This window comes from Rhea americana, unplaced genomic scaffold (assembly GCF_003343005.1).
Source record: "Rhea americana isolate MKP2758 unplaced genomic scaffold, rheAme1 scaffold_5, whole genome shotgun sequence".
Classification (NCBI taxonomy): Eukaryota; Metazoa; Chordata; class Aves; order Rheiformes; family Rheidae; genus Rhea; species Rhea americana.
In genome coordinates, this window is record NW_028186645.1 from 3,083,018 (window position 1) to 3,102,204 (window position 19,187).

Consider the following 19,187-nt stretch of genomic DNA (forward strand, 5'->3'; position numbering starts at 1 on the left):
CGTCCCGCCCGCCGCGGGAAGCAGGCGGGCGCCGCTCCGCCTCCCGCTCGCCATCCCGCCCCTCTCTCCCGCGTACTCGCCGGGGGAGGGGGTTGGCGTGCGCCCCGCGGCCCACGGCCGGCTTGCTCCTCTGCCCCGGCGCGCGTGGGTTGTGTTGAAGCCCCGTYTGCGTGATTCTGGAGGGAGCGCGGCAGCGCCATTCACTTCTCGACGCTCGTTTCCCTTGTCCCATCCCCCAGACGGTGATAAGAAAGCGGAGTTAAACAAATGGACTGAAACTGCTTTCTCCATGATGTAATTCCTTTTTTTTTAATATGTGGTACATTTTGAATACTCCCTACTCCTACCTCTCGCTCTCCAAAGAGCCTTCCATGCTTCCAGTCCTCAGGATCCGGCTCAGTAACACTTCTGCTGGTATGTGATTCTCTAGTGCCTTGCCATGACAGTGAAAGGGCACTCTATTTTGCTTCTGTTTTTCTCGTGCAGTTTTATAATCCCCTTTTAGCAAAGGGGCAAAAACATGGTAGGAAAAAGGTGGCTCTTAAAATTTGAATAAATGTTTTGCATTTAAGTCAAGTCTCATTAAACTGCTTATCTACAGAGAAATTACTCCTGCAACAGCCTGGGTGTTGTAACATATTACTACAGAAGCTGCTCCAACAGAACTTGTAATGACACTGTTCCTCATCTTCCTTTCCTACTTGCAGCAGGACTTGTATAGAGTTGCTTAAGCTGAGGCTGTACTTTGCATGTGTCTCTAATTCTCAACAACTCCCTAACTTCCACATTAGCGTGGCAGTTCAAAATACAGCATTTTGAAACTCCTGTAGATGAGTAAGCAACTGTAGCGGTCTACATATCTGATATCTTGTTCATGTATAAAACAGTAAGCAGATGTTGTTGGAGGGAATAGCATGATGGGCCAAAAGAGAGGGATGTTTTCGGATATTTTTGCTCAGTTAGGTTATTTATTGTGGTAAAGATTCAAGCATGCTAGCTTTCACTTTAATGGAAGTTTCAGTTATGTTTGGCTAGCTGGATTGAAGTATGTRTTGAAATAAAATCTGAAAAATATGTTCTTGTCATGGCATGCCTAGAGATAGGGCAAGGGCCTTGACAAGGGAAGGAGAAGCCTCAAGCCCTGAAATGGTTTGTAACCTATACATTGCTGTTTTCAGTTTGATATGGTCTGAGTTGTATGCTGAAGTTGGATTTGAATATTTAAATAGGTTTCTGATTGTGATGTTGTACATAACATAAAACACATTATGTTCCTCTRTATAGAAAAGTGAACATCTTAATGACATTTTTATTTAATAATACAATGAACTTGGATACAGTGCTTCACCGGAATGATACTGATTATACGGTTAAACCGATATATTGTGTGTTTTTCAGAAAATGGGTGTTTTAGTGGTTGTTCTTTAGAAGAAAGAGACAGTCTGAGGGTGTTAGAGATCTCAGGATCTGTATTTCTACCACCAGAACATCATAATGTTCAGTGCTTGGTAAAATAAGGTAGGATGTACCATGATTCCAGTGTGTTAAGCAACAAGTGTTTTACTAGGCTTGGGCTGTTTTATTAGTTCTGTCTGTGCTCTGATGCCTGAAGCAGGGTGAATTGCTTGATTCTTGAATAGGAGTTTTAGGTTTATAAGGTGATGCTAATATTTTTATAATTTTATAAAATATTAAAGGTATTTTAAAATATGTGAATAAAAACCCCCARTGCACTAGTTTTAATCATTTATGCTTGAAAGAAAGGAATTTGGAAAAAATGTGTGGGAGTCTTCAGGAAGAGCTAAATTCAAGAAAAGAAATGAAATGACAAGAGTAGGATGGCAAAGTGCGGGAGTTTAGCTTGTAGCTTGGGTTTTTCCCCCCCCTCCCCCCCGGCAGAGTAAATATTTTTACTCTTCTGGTCAAAGAGTTGTCTAAGGAGCTGAATCATAGGGTAGACAGGTTATTAATCATTGAGAGAGCCCCTGAATTGTCTCCTGTGTGGCAGCTAGTAAGCTATTTTACTCTGAAGATCATTGGAGGTGTTTTCTGTTAGAAGCATTCCTCCTGCCCAAGACAGTAAGCTTTAGTGAAATAGTCGGGGGGGGGGGGGAACAGTTTGTAGGTACTAATCGGTTCAGGATTAGCAAGCTGATAGGAGTTGGTGATTGTGAAATACRTAAGCTTGTCTTTGGGATGTTGCCTTCTTCTTTGTCCCTTTAGCATTTTGTGTTATTTTCAATTTAATAGCCTCTTAACAGAAGTTTACACTTAACTTATGGCAGTTCTATTTGTTGTATTTAATCAAATTCAGCTAAAGTGAGAGAAATAATGTCAAACTCTCTACTGATAGCACTTCCTATTTTTTTGGTAGTTCTAAGTATTTTAGGCATACCAGGTCAGAATATTGTCAAGAAAGCATTCGTTGATTCTAAGACTCGATGTCTTTGGAAATTGCTTCCTGATAGTTAGCTGAATTTGTTAAAATCAATAGGTTTTGTAAGTGGATCAAATGAACATTTAGCTAATTTTAGGAGCTGCTTCTGATGTTACTCTGCAGCATGTTTTTTTTTTTCTCGGTGTCAGTAGTATTTATAAAACATAATTTTTCCTTAACCTAAAACTAAAATGGTTTAATAAAGTTTACTCTTTTCAGAGTAGTTGCATGCAGTGCATACAGCAGTAGTGCTAACTTCCTGTTTTTCCAGATGCTTTAGACTTGCAGTAATGTTAGTGAACCTATGATGGTACAGCTTTTCATAATAAACAAGGGATTATGTCCTTTGCATCTCACTAGAGGCACTTCAGCTTTCTGGATCTCTTTTGAAGCTTAAAAATGTTTTAAGCAAAAATAAAATTTTAAATGTGAAAGGACCAGTCAAATCTATAAATCACATTAGGCGTTCTTGGTATTATCTTAAAAGTGCCTCATTAGTGTTGTCTGTTTTAGTCTGTGGATCTGCAGCTAGTCTGTAAAAAAGCTTGTATTATAGTAATTAAACAAATTTAGTGCCCAGGTGTTTTAATGTTGCTTTACATTCTTACTCCTGCCCTTCTTCTGTCATAACCTTCTTTGCTCTCTTTTTCTGTTTTTAGCTACTCTGTCCTACATTGGTTCTTGCCTGCATCTCTTCCACCAAATGACTATTCCAGTTGTTCTGTCCCTCTCTGTCCTTTACCCCTTTTCCCACACTGTTCAATTCTGCTAATCTTTTCTTTCCCTTACTCTTTGGAGTGCTGAAGAGGTAGCACTGAAATCTTGCTTTCAGTTTTGGGATCTGTAGCGCGGGCTAAAGCAGAGTACCTGTCAGATGCAGGAAAAAATCCAAATGTCTGTCTTTGAAACATGCTGAGATGTGAATGATCTTGGTTGAGCTCATTTTTCTCTCCAGTGAGTATGTGGGAACAGGTGTTTAGATGCCTCAAGGCTGGCCAGGTCCGRGTGATACAATGTTACAAGGCAAAAGGTAAGTTGCTGAGCCTCTAGCTGCTGCTGTAGCGCTGATGTCCTAATAAAAAGAAAAATAGGATATAACTCCTAATTTGATTCTCCTACATTTAGAAGGATTTTTGAGCCCAAGGCAAAATTAAAGGCTATCAAATGCATGGGATGACAGATTAGTATCTACTTCCTGTTATATTTTGTTCTCAGATGTCRTCAATATTTCTGAAAGACCTCTCCTGGAAATGTACTTGAGCTGCCATGGCTTTCAGCCAGTGTGTTAATGTAGGCCAAAACTGTCCTTGTACTGACTATAATTAGCTACTTTGCAGTTGTTTCTGTTAAGAGTACCAGTAACCTGCACCTGAAAGGAGGGGAATGCATTTTTGGGGCTCTTGTGTTAGCACTTTGATTCTTTTGCATGTGGGTTAATTTTTTGATTGTTTTTTATGTATTTTATAAATATTGTTTGTAAATATATATATATGATATGTGTTAAAACGTGTGTATGTTATATAAWATATGGGGGGAGAGAGAAAATACATTTTAGGGTATGATAGTGTTGGAATTTGCAACTCTGAACAAAATCAAATATCTTTCAGTGGAAGCATTGTATATATTTCTTAATAAGCTGTTAATAGAAATAGCAGAATCTTCCCTTAAAAGTCTTTCATGCTTTATAGCACTAGCACCCAAGTCTTTACATAGTGTTGCTTTAGTGGATTGGAAACGGAATATATTTTGTGGGTTTTCTCTTCTATAGAATCTGCATCAGAGGTCCAGTACTTCCCCTGTGCTAGATCTCACTCAGCATGCCTATACTGATAATAGTTCAAGGGGATATGAGTTATGGGGGAGGGCAGTAGGTGAATAAATGGCAACCAAGGTGCACCCTGTTTCCTGCCCCAGTCAAGCACTCAAGGATGGGTGGTGGGAGGCGAGTGACCTTGAATAACTGTGGTTATTCAATAATAATTGACTATAGTCAAGACTGTAAGACTGTAGTTGTCTTTGTGCCTAGTCATGGAGACATTTGCTAGTTACCCTTACTTGATGACAAAGCTTATAGATGTAGCCATGTGATGACTTCAAACACTGGGAGACAGGGCTTTCAGATCTTTGTTTTCTATTGAAATATTTCAGAAGAGTTCTGAAAGTTTTGCAAATTTGCCTGTAGGTAATTCAAGTCTCAAGTTTCTTTTGTTTATGAATGTACTCAAGCACATGTATTTTTTTTTTAAAAAAAAAAACTTTTTAAAAAAATCAATCAAAAACAATACAAAAATCTCTCCAGGTTAACAYTTCTATGAATTGATACAAGGTTTACCAGAACTTTAATTCTTCCAGTCAGCTGGTAAAGTTCCCAACCTGTGGTCTATAAAATGTCAGAAGTTGGTTTGTGAACAGATTGGAAAAAAACAAAACAAACCTCAGTGTGAAAGCTTCTTTCTAAGAAGGGCAGTAGTGCCCAAGGTGGTCTAAGGAATTATCTCTTTTTTCCATGATTAAGTTATCTGGTTAAAGATGGCTGAGAAATACTGTTTCTGCTGACTGAGAGCATTCCAAACATTCAGAAAAATTGTACACCAATAGTAGTACATAGTCTAGTAGATAAAACACTATCTATTCATATAGGCAGGGAGAAGGACACCTTAGTTGTCTGAAGGGGTGTTCCTAAAGTTAAGAGGTCTGGCAGAATGGTTGGGTTTGGAGATTGTCTAGTTCAACCCCTCCTGAAAACAGATTGCCCAGGGCCTTGTCCAGTTCAGTTTGAACATCTGCAAGGATGGAGACTTTATGGTTTCCTGGGTAGCCTGTTCCAGTGTTCAACCACCTAAACAGTGAGTTTTTTTTCATAGTTAAATAGAATTTTMTATATTTCAGTTTGTGCCTATTGCATGTTGTCCTCTCAGGGGGAACTACTAGAAGAGTCTSTCTCTCTGTACTCTCCCTCACCCCTTTCTTCCCTCTGCCTCCCCTTCAGGTATTTATACACATTGATGCACATTGATCCCCTTGAGCCTTTTCTTCTCCAGGCTGTGCAGTCCCAGTTCTCTCAGCCTCTCCTTGTATGACAGATGTTCCAATCCTTTAATCATCTTTATGGCTCTTCACAGGACCTGGTTCAGTATGTCCATTCCCTTCTTGTGCTGGGGAGCTCAGAACTGGACATAGCACTCCAGGTGTAGTCTCACCAGTGCTGAGTAGCAGGGAATAATCGACTCCGCAGCCTGCTGGCAACACTCCTGCTGATGCAGCCGAAGAGGCTGTCGGCCTTCTCTGCCACAAGGATGCCTTRCTGGCTCATGTTCAGTCCTTGTCCACCAGGACCCCCAGGTCCTTTTCTGCAAAGCTGCCTTTCAGTTTGTTGGCCCCCCACTTTGTGCTGCTGTGTAAAGTTTTCTCCTGCTGCGCAGCTCCTTGCATTTCTCTAGCCTGTGAGGGTCCCTCTGAATGGCAGCACAGCCATCTGGTGTATCAGCTGCTTCTCATGGTTTTGTATTGTTTGCAGGTTTGCTGAGGGTACGTTCTGGACCATTATCCAGGTCATTAATGAAGATGTACAACAGTATTGACCTCAGTATTTACCCCGAGGTACATCACTGATGACTAGTCTCCAGCTTTGTGTTACTGATTGCAGCCCTTTAAGCCTGGCAGTTCAGCCAGTTGTCATTCTAGCTTACTGTCTGTTTTTCTAATCTGTATTTCATCAGTTTGAGGTGGTGATGGGAGATGTTGTCAAAAGMCTTACTAAAGACAAGATAAACAACATGCACTGCTCTCCTGTCATTCCCTGAGCTAGCTGCCTTGTCTTAGAAGGCTGTTAGGTTGTTCAGGTGTGACTTCTGCTTCCTAAATCTATACTGACTACTCTCAGTCATCTTTTTGACCTTTCTCTGAACAAGGTTTCAGGGACTATTTGCTCCCAACACCTTCCCACAGATTGAGGYGAGGCTGACTGKTCTGTAGTTCCCTAGAGCCTCCTTTTTGCCCTTCTTGAAGATTGATTGCAGTGACATTTGTTTTCTTTCAGTCCTCAAGAACCTTGCCTGATTGCTATAGCTTTTCAGAGATGGAGGCCTTGTAGTGCTATGGGCCAGTTCACTCAGCATTCATGGATGCATTCCRTCAGGTCTCATGGACTTGTGTGTGTCCAATTTGTTTAAACGTTCCCTAACCTGATCCTTTTCCACTGATCAAGTCTTCCTTGATCTGGACTTCTTCCCTGGTCTCTGCCACCCAGGATTCCTGAAGGCAAGCCTTATTGATTAAGATCAAAAATGTACTGAGTACTTCAGCCTTTTGTCCTTTGTCAGCAGCTCCCCATTCCCATTCAGTAGCAGGCTTGTGCTTTCCTTAGTCTTCCTTTTGCTGCCATTGTAGCTGAAGAAGGTAACCTTTCTTGTTGCCTTTCACACCTCCTTGCCAGCTGCAACTCTGGGTGGGCTTTGGCTTTCCTAACCCACTCTGCATGCTTGCACAATGTCTGTATTTCTTTGGATCACCTGACCCTGCTTTCACCTCTTCTGTTTTTTTTTTTAATGTTTTTTTTTTAGTGAGGAGTATCTTGTTCATCCATGTAGGCTTCCTTTTCCTGACTTCCTGCACATGAAGATGGGCCATTGGAAGCATGGAAGAAGTTATCCTTGAAAATCGCATATATACGGTTCTTAAAACAATGGAGTTGTAACAGAACAGTTTGCCTTCTCATCCTTCARTTCTTAATTTCTGGCTCTTGGAGGCTTGAGTTAGCAAATACTGAGTTTATACAGAGTTATCTGTTTATAACAAGTCTCTGGTTCCAGGAAGCTATGCAAGCTTTGTATTGCAGAAAAAATAATGAAGCATCAGATTAAACATTTGGACAATGGAGGATGTTTTAGCATTTTTTTGGAAAGTAAAGTCAAGGTGAAAGCCTTGTGTTTAGGCATGTGGATGATTTGACATTAGATTCTTCTACTTGCATAGACAGTATTGCCAATATAGTCTTCCATTGACACTTCACAGAATGAAGYGGAGTTTGATATCTGTATTTACAAAGTTGAGCTTCTTAATTCTTTAAAACCAGTAACAAAATGTTTATATCTTATAGTCTTGGCYGGTGCCTTACTCCTATTTAAAAGTTAATTCATTCAGTCCTACCAGTTGAATCCTTGATATGTTAGTGTTTTTTAATGTGTCTGCATTCTGTTTTATTTTGTTGTTTTTCATTGAACGTGCTATTAAGAAGTATCTACAGTTGTATACTTAAAATGCTTTGATTTATCCAGCTCAGTTTGTATCCTTTCATATAAATAAAACTGACTTCTCAAAATAAATTCACRGAATTCTGGGTCAAAGTTCCATTGCCCTGTAAGGGTGGTGACCTGTGGCTGGTCTGGGAACCAACCTGTGGCTGGTTTGGGTGGCATGGATAGAGCTACTGGGGTTCAGCAGCTTGATGAGACTGATGCATTTCAACAGTCTCTGGTACTTATCACTAACTTCTCTGAACCAGCACTTTTTCTAACYTCTGCTGCCCACCATGGAGAAGAGCACTGCCTGGGTTTTGATATTAGTGTTTGGAGGCTGCCATGCATGTATGTATGATCTTGCACTGCACTCCACTCAGATAACCTTTAGTTTGGAAGCTAGCTTCTCCAAATAAAGTGGCTCTCAGCAGGAAGCTGCATTTTTTTGTTTTGTTTGGGTTTTTTTTTTTTCCCCGTCTCTAGAGGAATTCTACTTCTGGAATATTGTTTTAGACTTGGAAGGAAGTAGCCCAGGTTGGCTGGTGGAGAGGGAGAATGGCTGTCTACTTGAGATGACCAGCAACAGCATTTCATCTTTCACTTTCCTATTCAGAGTTGTAATGATGGCATATTAATGTATTAACTCTTCTTAAAATAGAGATGTATCCTTTCCCTCTGGAGCCTACTGCACTTGATTCTGTCAGTCAGGAGCAAATTAAACTGGTTGTCATATCAATTTGAGAGGTTTTGTGTGCTAATAGTCATTTTAAAGCTTGAAAAGTTGCAGAAAATGACTGCTGGATTTTCATGAGGCAATCAGATTTGGATTGGTGTCTACTCTCTGCTTCCTTTTTCTGGAAGTCAGTATTTAAACAGTTATTTCTCAATTTGCTCCTGGTTGATTCTTGGGAATAATATGGTGAGGTCTGTAAGGGTTCATGAAACTAATTTTTCCATTTCTCTGCCCTATTTAAGAAAAGGCATTCCTGCTTTCAAGACAATGACAGATAGTGCTGTGATTCCCTCCTGTCGCTGTAGGATACTTGGTTTGTACAGCCTGTTCCTCTGGCTTGTTAAATCTTTGAATGGATGCTATCTTTGAATACAATATAAGAAACTGTCCAATTGTACTTTGAATATGGGCATTGGAATGACTAAAATGAAACAATAGCTTCCTAATGTGATAACTGCTTGCTTTATTTCGCAGTGTCTCAGAATTAGTCTCTCTAAATCTGCTGGAGATAGCAGTGCAAAGCTTTGTATCATTACTAAAAAAAGAAAAGGCAAAAAGAGCCAAAGACTTGCTCTGTATACTCTAGCAAACCGAGGTCATAATCCTAAAGATAATGTGTAAACCTACTTTGAAGACGGGAAGTTTGAGTAATATAACTTTAGTTARTTTTTTCATCAGCGTTTCACTCAAGACATTTAAGAAAGAAAAATTCTTTGAAACTTTGAGGAACATGTTACCTTTTGTGAACATAAAGCTTTTTTTTTTCTTTTTTTTCCTCCCTTCCAGAAAACTTTCAGGAATGTCTGATCAGGTTAATAAGAACCTGCTTTGACCAAATTTCTGCAGACTTTTACCCTGACAGTGTGTGACACATTGTCCTAAGGCACAAGACTTGAGCATTAGCTTTGGAAAGTACTGCTGCTCCCAGAATGCATTTTTTTCTCTGGCAAATAGAAATATTACACCATATCACCTGCAGCAAGATGTCAGGAGCTGCTTCTGAATGATACAGTCATTAACTGTGTTCATGTTCGTTTCTGTCCTTTGTGTGCTCTGTAAGGAAGAATCCTCTGGTCATTTCCAGCCTTATCGTGACTGGGATGTTCTCTTTCTATTGATTTAGAAATTTTGCCAGATAAGTAGACAATAGTTCTATTTCTGGGAGTAGCAAATCCTCAGGTACAGGAACAGGTAAGCAGAATATTAACACTAATGCTGCTGTTGTCAGAAGTCACACTTGTTCTTAAGATTGCATCAGTAAGAAAGAATCTTTCTTTAGGCTGATGAAGATAAACTTCATCTTGCAAGTGTTCTGGATGTGGTTTGGTGGTTAATAGAATCTCCATTTCATTGTCCTTTACTGGACAAATCAAGGAGAAAGAAAGAAATAGTGGCCTTCTTGGTGAGTGAGGTAAGGCCCTAGCTATGGCAGCAGACTTTAGTTTTGAAGTCTGTCATCTTGAGCTGTTGCACCTTGCTGTGTTAYAGGAAGCCATGAACATTTTAGGAAATTGAAAGGTGCTGAATCTGCAAAGCCCTGGGATTCTTGAAAACTCAGGACACTGAAGTCTGAGGTCAGTGCAGTATCTATGTGCTGGCTTTGCAGGAATGTGATAGCCCTTGGAAAAAATAGAAATGAAGGTAGCTGGGGAAAGGGAACACTGAAATCTGTTTGGAGGAGTCAGACGTKAGATGCAGACTTTACTTTCTGGGATTCATAAATGTTCTATAGAAATGGGTGCAGCTCCTTACTACGTGAACATTTTGGAATATTGCTTGTAGGGTCAGGCGATCTTGGCCAGTCCTATGCTGGCTGTTGGTGCCTGCCAGAGGGTGAGAGGTTTAGGTGAGTGACATGGTTGGGAACAGGCAGGGTAGGAGAACTGAGGGTTTTCAAAAGGCATTTTACAGCAGTAATTACCAAGTAATCTTGAGGCAAATTTTTTGTGGGAAAAATGCTATTCAGTCTTTCTCCCTTAATACAGAGTAGAGGATTTTGTTCAGAAAACAGTCCATAGCTCAGTGTCGGTGGTTCTCCTGAATGTGTTCTGGAACTGGAAGGGGCAATGTATTTACTCTGTAATGTGTTTGCCAAAATAAATGTTTGTGAAATATTTTTTGCTTTGGTCTGTTTCCTCACCTGCTAGCATACCAAAAATGTGCTACCAAATAGTTATGCCATAATTATTCTGTATCATAAAAATTAAAACTCCTGAGAAGCTGGCTGCCATTTACAATAGCTTGTAGTCTGTATGCATTTCTTTTTTTTTTTTCTTTTTCCCTAACCTTATCAAAGCTCCGAAAGCTTAGGTGTGAAGCATCTTTCCTGTATCTCAATAAATGCCTGTATCAAAAGCTTTATTATTGAAAGCCACTACAGTGTTACTAATTTGACTAGACTGGGAGTAGACCCTGGAGTTTTAACTATGAATGCCGGAAGATGAAAAGGAGCTCGGAGGAACCTGCTTATTCACTTTCAAGGTCTGTGATAAAATGATCAGAAAGTTGTCAGAAATTTAGCTAAAATTTCCTGTCACTCCTAGAATAATTACTGTTTTAACCACCAAATGGGGAGTGGGCATAAGGCAAGCGGGTTTGGAAAGCCTTCTAACTCTTAACCTTAAATTACATCGTTTATCAGGCACTTTAAGCAAAAGCTTTTAAAAAATATATACCTGTTGTACTTAAATATTGTGAGAAGTTTCTTTCCTAACTGTCATAATAGTATTCTTCTGGGTTTCAGAAGTGCTCGGTTTGCCRTGGGTATTTCCAGGGATAAGAGAATTATGGTATCTTGAAGCATAAATGTAACTGGGCTCGAGGACTGTGATCTATTCAGCAAGGGTTTCCCCAGGTGAGGAAAAAATATATATCAGCTCTGCTACAGGGCAAATCTGTAATAATTCTGTTAGGAAGGTTTTTTTTGAGCTATTAAGAACAGAGGTGCTCTCTCTTTCACTTGTGTTRTGGTAAATTTGTGCACCACTATGATTTACTTCTACCTTGATAACCTTTGCAGTATCATACAATTTAGTGAAGATACTCCTGTTTTGCTCAAACTTCACATTGATACATATGGAATTGAATGATAGTAATGCTGGTAAGAATGACCAGTGATGTTATGTACGTTTTCATAACTAGCTAAGGTAATTCCACACCCACAGCAGGAATTCAGATGGGTGTACTATCTGGATATGAAGTGCAGCATGACTTCATGAAAGTGGAGTACCATTCCAAAAACTTTTCCCCTACTATTCTGAACCTAGTCCTCTTTCAAATTACTATACAGTGCTTTTCAGAATTGTCCAAGGCACATGAATCATTTGAAAGATCTCCTTTTTCCTCAATCCCCCAAATTAATGGCAAACACAGTACCTGACATGAATATTCCCAAATGCTGTAGAACAATTTTAAAAAGACACATCTACTGGAGTTCTACTCACTGTTAAGCGCTCATAGTTCGTGCAAATTTACTGCAGTTTCTAGCCAAAACCTAGAAGTCCTTTGCATTAATTATGCATTGACTGTACATTTTTTGTTTACGTTCTCTTGGGTATATTTTGTTCTTTATGATCTAGTAGTAATACTAAGTGCTACAAGTCAAGGTGATGTGCCAGCATCACCACTTTTTCAATGCACTTTTAGTGAGCTAATCTGCTGTGGACAGAAGCTTGATGAAACATCTGTACTTCACTCTTAGCTAGGAAATAATATAGCAGTTGTATAAGTTGTTCTAAGATGTGCCTGTATAATGAAACTGATTTTGACTGCAAGAACCACATGGGCTGTCATATAGCATAATACAGATCTTAAAGCTTGATGGCTCATTTTGTGCTATGGATACCTTCTTTCCTTCCTACTTTTCATGAAAAAATATTGCTAAAACACTTTTCTTCCTTCATATAAGTATCAAGAAACATACCTAACAAGTTTAAGAAATTCACCTTGACCCACTTCAGTCCCTGAGATGAAGAGAAGTCAAACAGGTCTCTGATTTCAAGTGTACTATATGTGACAAGTTCTAAATCTTGGAGTAAATKATCTGCTGTTGTAAGAGATGTGGAGAATAGGAGATTCTTATGAACGTAAGGGTCATGGCATCTTCAAAATATGGTTATATCTATATCATCTAGCTGCTTGGATGAGAAGCCTTGAAGTTTGGGTTGGTTACATTTCTAGAAAGGGCCAGAGAATGTGGGGTAAGCACTCGTATAGAAAGTGCTGCCTAAGCAATGAGTGGAGCTGTAAGTTGTCTGTATGATGCTCTAACAGAAGCAGCCTTGCAGGCAGTAGTAAATTATATCAGAGTTGCAATATGTGTAGAAAGCAGGATGTGGACAAAGACATTAAGACAAAAAATAAACAGACTTTTAGAATTTTTCATTAAATAGAAATAATCACGGGCCCACTTGCTGTTAAGTTGCTTGAGGGCATTCCACTTAGGTGGAATTATTGTTGCAATTAAACAGTCGTCCTTGGTGCTAAGCATCTTTAGCTTTAAATCGGTTCCTTGGAGATAGTCCAGTTATCCGGAATATATGTTATTGCCTAGTTTTGTATTATTCATATGTCATTGACTCTAATGCAATTTAAAAAGATTTAAAAAAAAAAAAAAAAGAAAAAAAGAAAGCTTTGCAGTGGTACTGAAGCATTTTGGAGTTTTGAAGAGTTTATTTTGTTTTACTCTTCAGCCAGGCTCAACTTCTTATTCTATAGCAGTTATGTAAAGCAGACCCAGCAATACAGAGTGAGGATGTTCMTTACATCCAGGATCTGGAAAAGAGGAAGAAGCTTTAAAAGTGCATTGAGGTGTCTTTTCTGCATATTTTAGAGAGTTTATACACAATAGTAAAAATATGTATTTGCTGTTCTCTCTATGCCCCCCTCCTTTTTTTTAAAAAAAAAAAAAAAAAAAGACGGGGGAGTAATACATGGGGGAAACGGTGGAAACCTTTGCTATGTAAAAGTTTAAGGAGGTTCCACTTCTTGTTTTGTTATTACAATTATTCTAATTGCTAGTGATGAGGAAGCGCTTGTACTGAGGGGCATGTGACATGAACATCTTGGGCTCTAAAACCAGTTCCCAGTTCCCCAGTCCTCGCAATGTGTGCTTAGATACCACCACCATCCTACAGTCTTTAATTTTACCCTAGGATCTGTCAAAAGTGTATCAGTAGTTTTGAATGAACTTCTGCTCTTWGTTGTTCACTTTTTGGCAACGTAATGGACATTAGGCTGTTTTGTTTCATACCTATTAAGAAAATACGCATAGGCTTTAACGCAGGATTGCTGCATTTTATCTGTTGCTAATGCCTTTATAGTCGTTAGTAAGGGCTTATGTTCTTGTTACGGTCACTTACTGTTGTTCTAAACAAAGTACAAGAAATACTGATAAAAGATCTTAGTCTCTGATCACCTAACCCATTGCTGATATTAAGCTTTCTGGAGTGAGAAGAGTGGCAAAGTGGAACTGCAGTTGTTGATACACTGTTGTAATGTCTGTCCTGTATTTAACTCTCAAGTAAGTATATTCTAACTGTTTGTGAGTATGCTAGCGCTGTTGAAGAACTTGCTGTCTGAAATGACATGTACTAAAGTGATCTGGGGGAATTAAAACAGATTATGTTAAGCCATTACAGGAGCTAATTTGGAAGTTTATGGAATTTTTCATTTTGTGTGATTTTTGGAAAACAATTTAAATAMACACTAACTGTCTCTATGTATCTACTACTTTATGAATTAGTGTACGAACATCTGAAATTAAATATTACGTAGTAGATTCTTTCCTGATGCATGTGGGTAGGCTGATACATAAAACCAAAATACCTTTATAACTGTAGGTCTTTCTTTGAGCTATGACATGCTATTTGATAAAGATTTGGTGGGCTATTAACATTTCTGTATTTATGTTTTTTGGAGTTTATTTTGGGGTATTCTCTGAARTGAGCCTTAGGAGTGTGCTTTTGACAATAGCTAATCTCATTCCTTTGGTGGGCCAAACCTTTTTAAAAAGCTTTTTTTGTATCTGCTGAGGGAGTTACTTTGGAGATTGCAGCAAAATGTGCACAGTCACAGCAGACAGCTCTTCCAGCACAAAGCGGGTAAGCAGGGTCTTCAGAAACAGTCAAAATGCACTTTGCATCTGAGTTTATTGAAACACAAGACAGTMATGTGACTATCTTATGCCTTACTCAACAGCCCAGCTGTAAAACTAAGTAAAAGCTGCATCTTACTGAAAAATGGATGATTTTCATGAACTGGGTTTTCTGAATAAATGCCAAAGCAAAAATGTTATCTCACAATATTTTTAATATATTTAGTTGATGTTATCTGTTTCTAAAGTAGTGACAACTGCATATGCTGTAAATGTACTCAACTTTAACTGCAGAAAGAAATAAAGTATTAATTTGGAAACGCTTTTTAATGTATGCATGTGTGTGCATACATAATATATATATGTATAATAAAATATTTTTGCTTGCAAGTTCTTTTYACCAGTGAGAACTAGAGAAAGATGTTCACAGTTGATTTGATTTTGAATTCCAAGGTTAAAGAGTGCTGGTGTACTGGTAGCTTGTGTCTGTGTGTGAATTATTTCGTATACATCATAGTAAATATAGTAATCTTAGTTGGCTTACTGGGTTCACAACTGTGGCAGATCTGTGTTTGTACTTTATTATTCTTAATTTAGAATGACGCTTCTCTTTAAAAGACAATATTTACATACATGTGTGGCATAGCCTTCCTATTTTTCCTCCATTAAAAAGGAGTTTTATGTGGATGGTTACTTCTTACAGGAGTTAGTGCTAACAACAGTGTTCAGTTCAAATGTGCTAGTGCTGTGCAAAACTGTGATATTGGCAATAGCACTGTATTATCACAGTCTACATTCTCCATTTCTCCTCTCTTGTAGTTCTAAGTTTAGAAAGATAGCTTTTGTTATGCTGGAAATTAGGCAAGATGGAAATTATAACGGGTGAATTGTTTTGATTACAATCACGTRTTAAATGGAGATGATAACCTAGTTCCAAAGTGCTTAGTGAGAAGAAGAAATGCATAGCAGTGAAAGGCGTTCTGTCTGTGCACCAGTAACTTCAGGGGTGGCTACGGGCACAAACATCTTTATATTTCAAAGACAGCTGTATGCACGTATATTTGTACTCTATCTTCTAATACAAACTTTAGTTACAGTCAGAATGCTAATATTAACATTGATACAGAATTAATGTGACTAGTTGGTTCTTAATATATAGTGCAATCTAACTGACCATTTTTGTTAGTATACTAAAAGTTTTGTACAGGTATTGTTTTCTTGAAATACTTAGTATGTGTGTTAAGTCCTACTCGCTACTCCTAACTGCTGTTAGGAGAGAAGAGGAAAAAAGTACAGAACCAGTTGAATCTGAAGAGCAATAAACAGAGAAGATAGAGGTGGGGTTGAAAATCACTGCCTTGAGCAGAGCAACTTCCCAGTTCTCACTGTTCCTCTGGGAGATGGTGGATGTTGCTCTGTGCTGTCCTTTACAAGGATGTGAAGATGCTAGGGACTGGTGAGTGTGGGTTGTTTTTGTTTTTCTTAAATCAAGCTCTTACCTCTGTGTGGTAGGTGGCTTGCTGGAAATGCCAAGAGAAGACTGAGGAAGAAGCCTTGTGATTTTAAGGAGTTTTGGGTGTGGGAAGCAGACATTAAAAGGGAAGGGAGGAATGGCAGGCAGAATCTCGGAAAGAAGCTGGAAGAGAGCTGCAGCTTGGTATAACACAATATATATTGTCCTAGTGTCTCTCTYACTGTGGAACATACGTGTTTCAGAGCTATGAGCTGCTGTTGGAGATGGCTTGATGGTCAGATGGAAAATCTAAGTATGGCAGTCTCTATATTTTATACAGGAGAGAGTTTACAGTTTCTTAACTGGCAGGAAGGAGCTGAATTTGAGAAGTCATGTGACTGTAGTATAGTTTGGGGACAGCGAAAGAGCCGGAGGCAGTGTGTATTTGCAGAGCTGTGCGTTGAATTAAGTACAGCATCTAACCACAAGAAACAAGTGTATCAAAAATAGTTCTTAAAGGGGAAAGAGTATAGGTTATGGCTAAGGAACTCCTAGGAAAATTTTTTTTTTTTTTTTTTTTTTTTTTTTTTTTTTTTTTTTTGTGGAATGAGAGCTTAAATACAAGCCATATGGGTAATAGGTTCCTATAGAAGGCACTTTCCTGTCATTAATCTTYTCAGGATTATTTGTAGGTGATTTTTGTTAGCAGTATCATCAGTGTTAGGTAGTAACACTGTAAAAAATGGGCTTTCTTCTAATGAGCGCTTTACGGTCACGGGAGGTCCTTTTTCCAAAGGAGCTTACAATTCAAATGGAGAGACAGAAACAGGTTGGAGAAATAAAATGCACAAGCACAGGAGCTGTGTGATGACAGTGCATTTCGTAGGGCTTCTGGGGCAAGTTTATAGAGGAGGTGAAAGGAAATGAAAAAGGAAAGGCCGATAGTGAGAGTGGAGAAGTGAAGACAGCAAGAAGAGCAGGAGCGGAGTTCAGCAGAGGTGAGATTGAGCAATGGAGGAAAGGGACTGAATCAGTAACCAGTCATTTACTTAGTGGGAACATCTAGATAAATACCTTAGGAGTGATGAGAGTGTTAATGTGGTTTCTAAGTGACACAGTGTAGGTGGTTTTCACAAGCAAACATAGTGTTCATTGTAAATGTATAAACTGTCTTTTTTTTAAAGATCACAGATCTTTTCCTCCACCCACACTGTTCTGACACTTCTTGATTTCATGCTTTATATCGGCTATAAGATATATTTATTTTTTTACTTGCAGCTGTAAGATTGAAGCTTAGAAGAAAAAGCTTCATCAGTGGAGGGAAAAGACCAAATTCCCTTTAAAACCTGGTTATATCAAATGTAAAATTGTGTTCTCCTGCATATGAATTGAAGTACTCCTGTCAATTGCCTTTAAGCAATAAATATGTCCTTTAAGCCCCTAGCTGCTCAACATATGTTAGTATAAGAAGATGATACACTGCCTTAACTGAAGTAGAAGGAAAAATTACTTGGTCTAGGCAACGAAATTAGGAAAAAATTTGCAAACCTCGTTCGTGTACATCCTACTCATTTGTCCGCCTTCTCATACAGCCAAGGAACATATCCCATGACCACCTACTCTACTCACCTCTCAGTGTTCTTTGCATGGCTGGAGAATTTCCTTATTTTCTCCTTGTCTAACCTTATTGACCATTTTCTGTCCTTCTAATACTAATTCTAGATTTGCATCCCTCACCTTCTGTGCTAGTATATGCCAAGATGATGTGTGGAGTGGGAGCTATTATGTAATGATAACATAATGTAATTAGCATCTACAAGAGTCTGAATTACAGCAGATACAAAATTAAGATACTGCGTTGGAAATACACTGGGTTCTTGAAGCAGAGTTAAAACTTGAATGGATGTCTCAGCTGTGGGAGTTCTTAACTTGGTTATTTTAACAGCTAAACAATTTTTTGAATAGCTTGTTCATGGCTTTGTAAAGTAAAAAGTATAGCTGAAGGGAGTAAGGCTTATAGGATCATATCAGTTCTGTCTGCTGGTTTAGTTCTTTTCACCTTCACTCGTCAACTTTTTTTGGCATTTTCTGTCAAATTTGACAGAGTTGGAGAACTTATGTTTATAAGTTGGTCCACCTGCTTGGGGAAAAGCTGTGCTGATAACAGTGATGTGGATGTTTCCTGAAGAGCTGAGAAGGGTGACTGAGAGCATTATGGCATTTCTGGGACTAGCAAAAAAGATGCATACAAGGACAGAAAATGTAAATCGAGGAGAAATCAATTTTCATCTATTCCTCCTTGTGTAGGAAAAATTCTTTAAAACTAACACAGCTAAACCCTAAAAATTAATACAGGGGCTACTGTATAATGATTATATTCACAGTATTGTAACCTTGATTACAAGCTTACAAGTTGCAAGCTTGTATTTTGACTTGATAACTGACGTATAGGTACTTTTATAGTTCCTTATAATGGATTCTTTTTTTTGTCAGACTTAACTACAGCTCTACTAATGTAGTGCTGCAGTGAGTTTCTTGCTAATTGCATAAACCTGAACGGATGGGATATTTCTTTTTCATTAATAAATATTTTTATTTTTTCTGAAACTTTGTCTTGGAAGTTCTGTATTTTTATCATTCACTCTTGGCATTGTTTCCCTGTGGAAGTGTGGTACTGTGATGCAGTCAAGTTCTCTAAGTATCAGCTTTCTTAAATATGATGTTCAAGCAGTCATATATTAAAATAAATAAAGGTGGTGGCAGTTCTTTAGTACTTCTTTTGGAGTGTTTTGCACTTCTCATCGTTGCTTTCTAAAGTTAAGTGAGCGTGTTCACTTTATAGAACTTTTAAGTCAAGGGGGAATGTTTTACAGCTCTTGAAGAATATTTGTGTGTGACACTGAAACAGAAGTTCAAAGTCTGACACAACAGAACTTCCCTTTGACAGCAAAATTAAACAGGGGAGACAGATCATTTAAACCCTTAATTACCATCATTATTTTCCAGRATTCTTTTCTGCCAGGCTAGCTAATATGCTATATTTGGAAACATGGCTATGTTGTGTTTTTACCAAGCTTATTCATCATTAGTGTCAGTGTACTCTTTCTTTGCAGAATGCTTTCAGGAAATTTCAGCAAAGTTAATTTGAAAGGAAATATGGCCCAGTACTTAAAAATATTAACTGGAAGACAACCAGAAAAGCAAATGTAAAAACCAACCAACTAACCCCCCCC

The 19,187-nt window shown here is 38.6% G+C and overlaps 1 protein-coding gene across 1 annotated transcript in view; it reads left to right on the plus strand.

Annotated features, from left to right (window-relative positions):
- The first annotated feature begins 89 nt into the window (after nt 1-89).
- The window catches only part of SETD3 (SET domain containing 3, actin N3(tau)-histidine methyltransferase), a 61,963-nt gene continuing 42,865 nt past the window's right edge, over nt 90-19,187 (plus strand). Inside the window, exon 1 of the mRNA XM_085317469.1 lies at nt 90-414. The gene's annotated coding sequence lies outside the window, so the exon portion shown is untranslated. The remainder of the gene's footprint in view (nt 415-19,187) is intronic.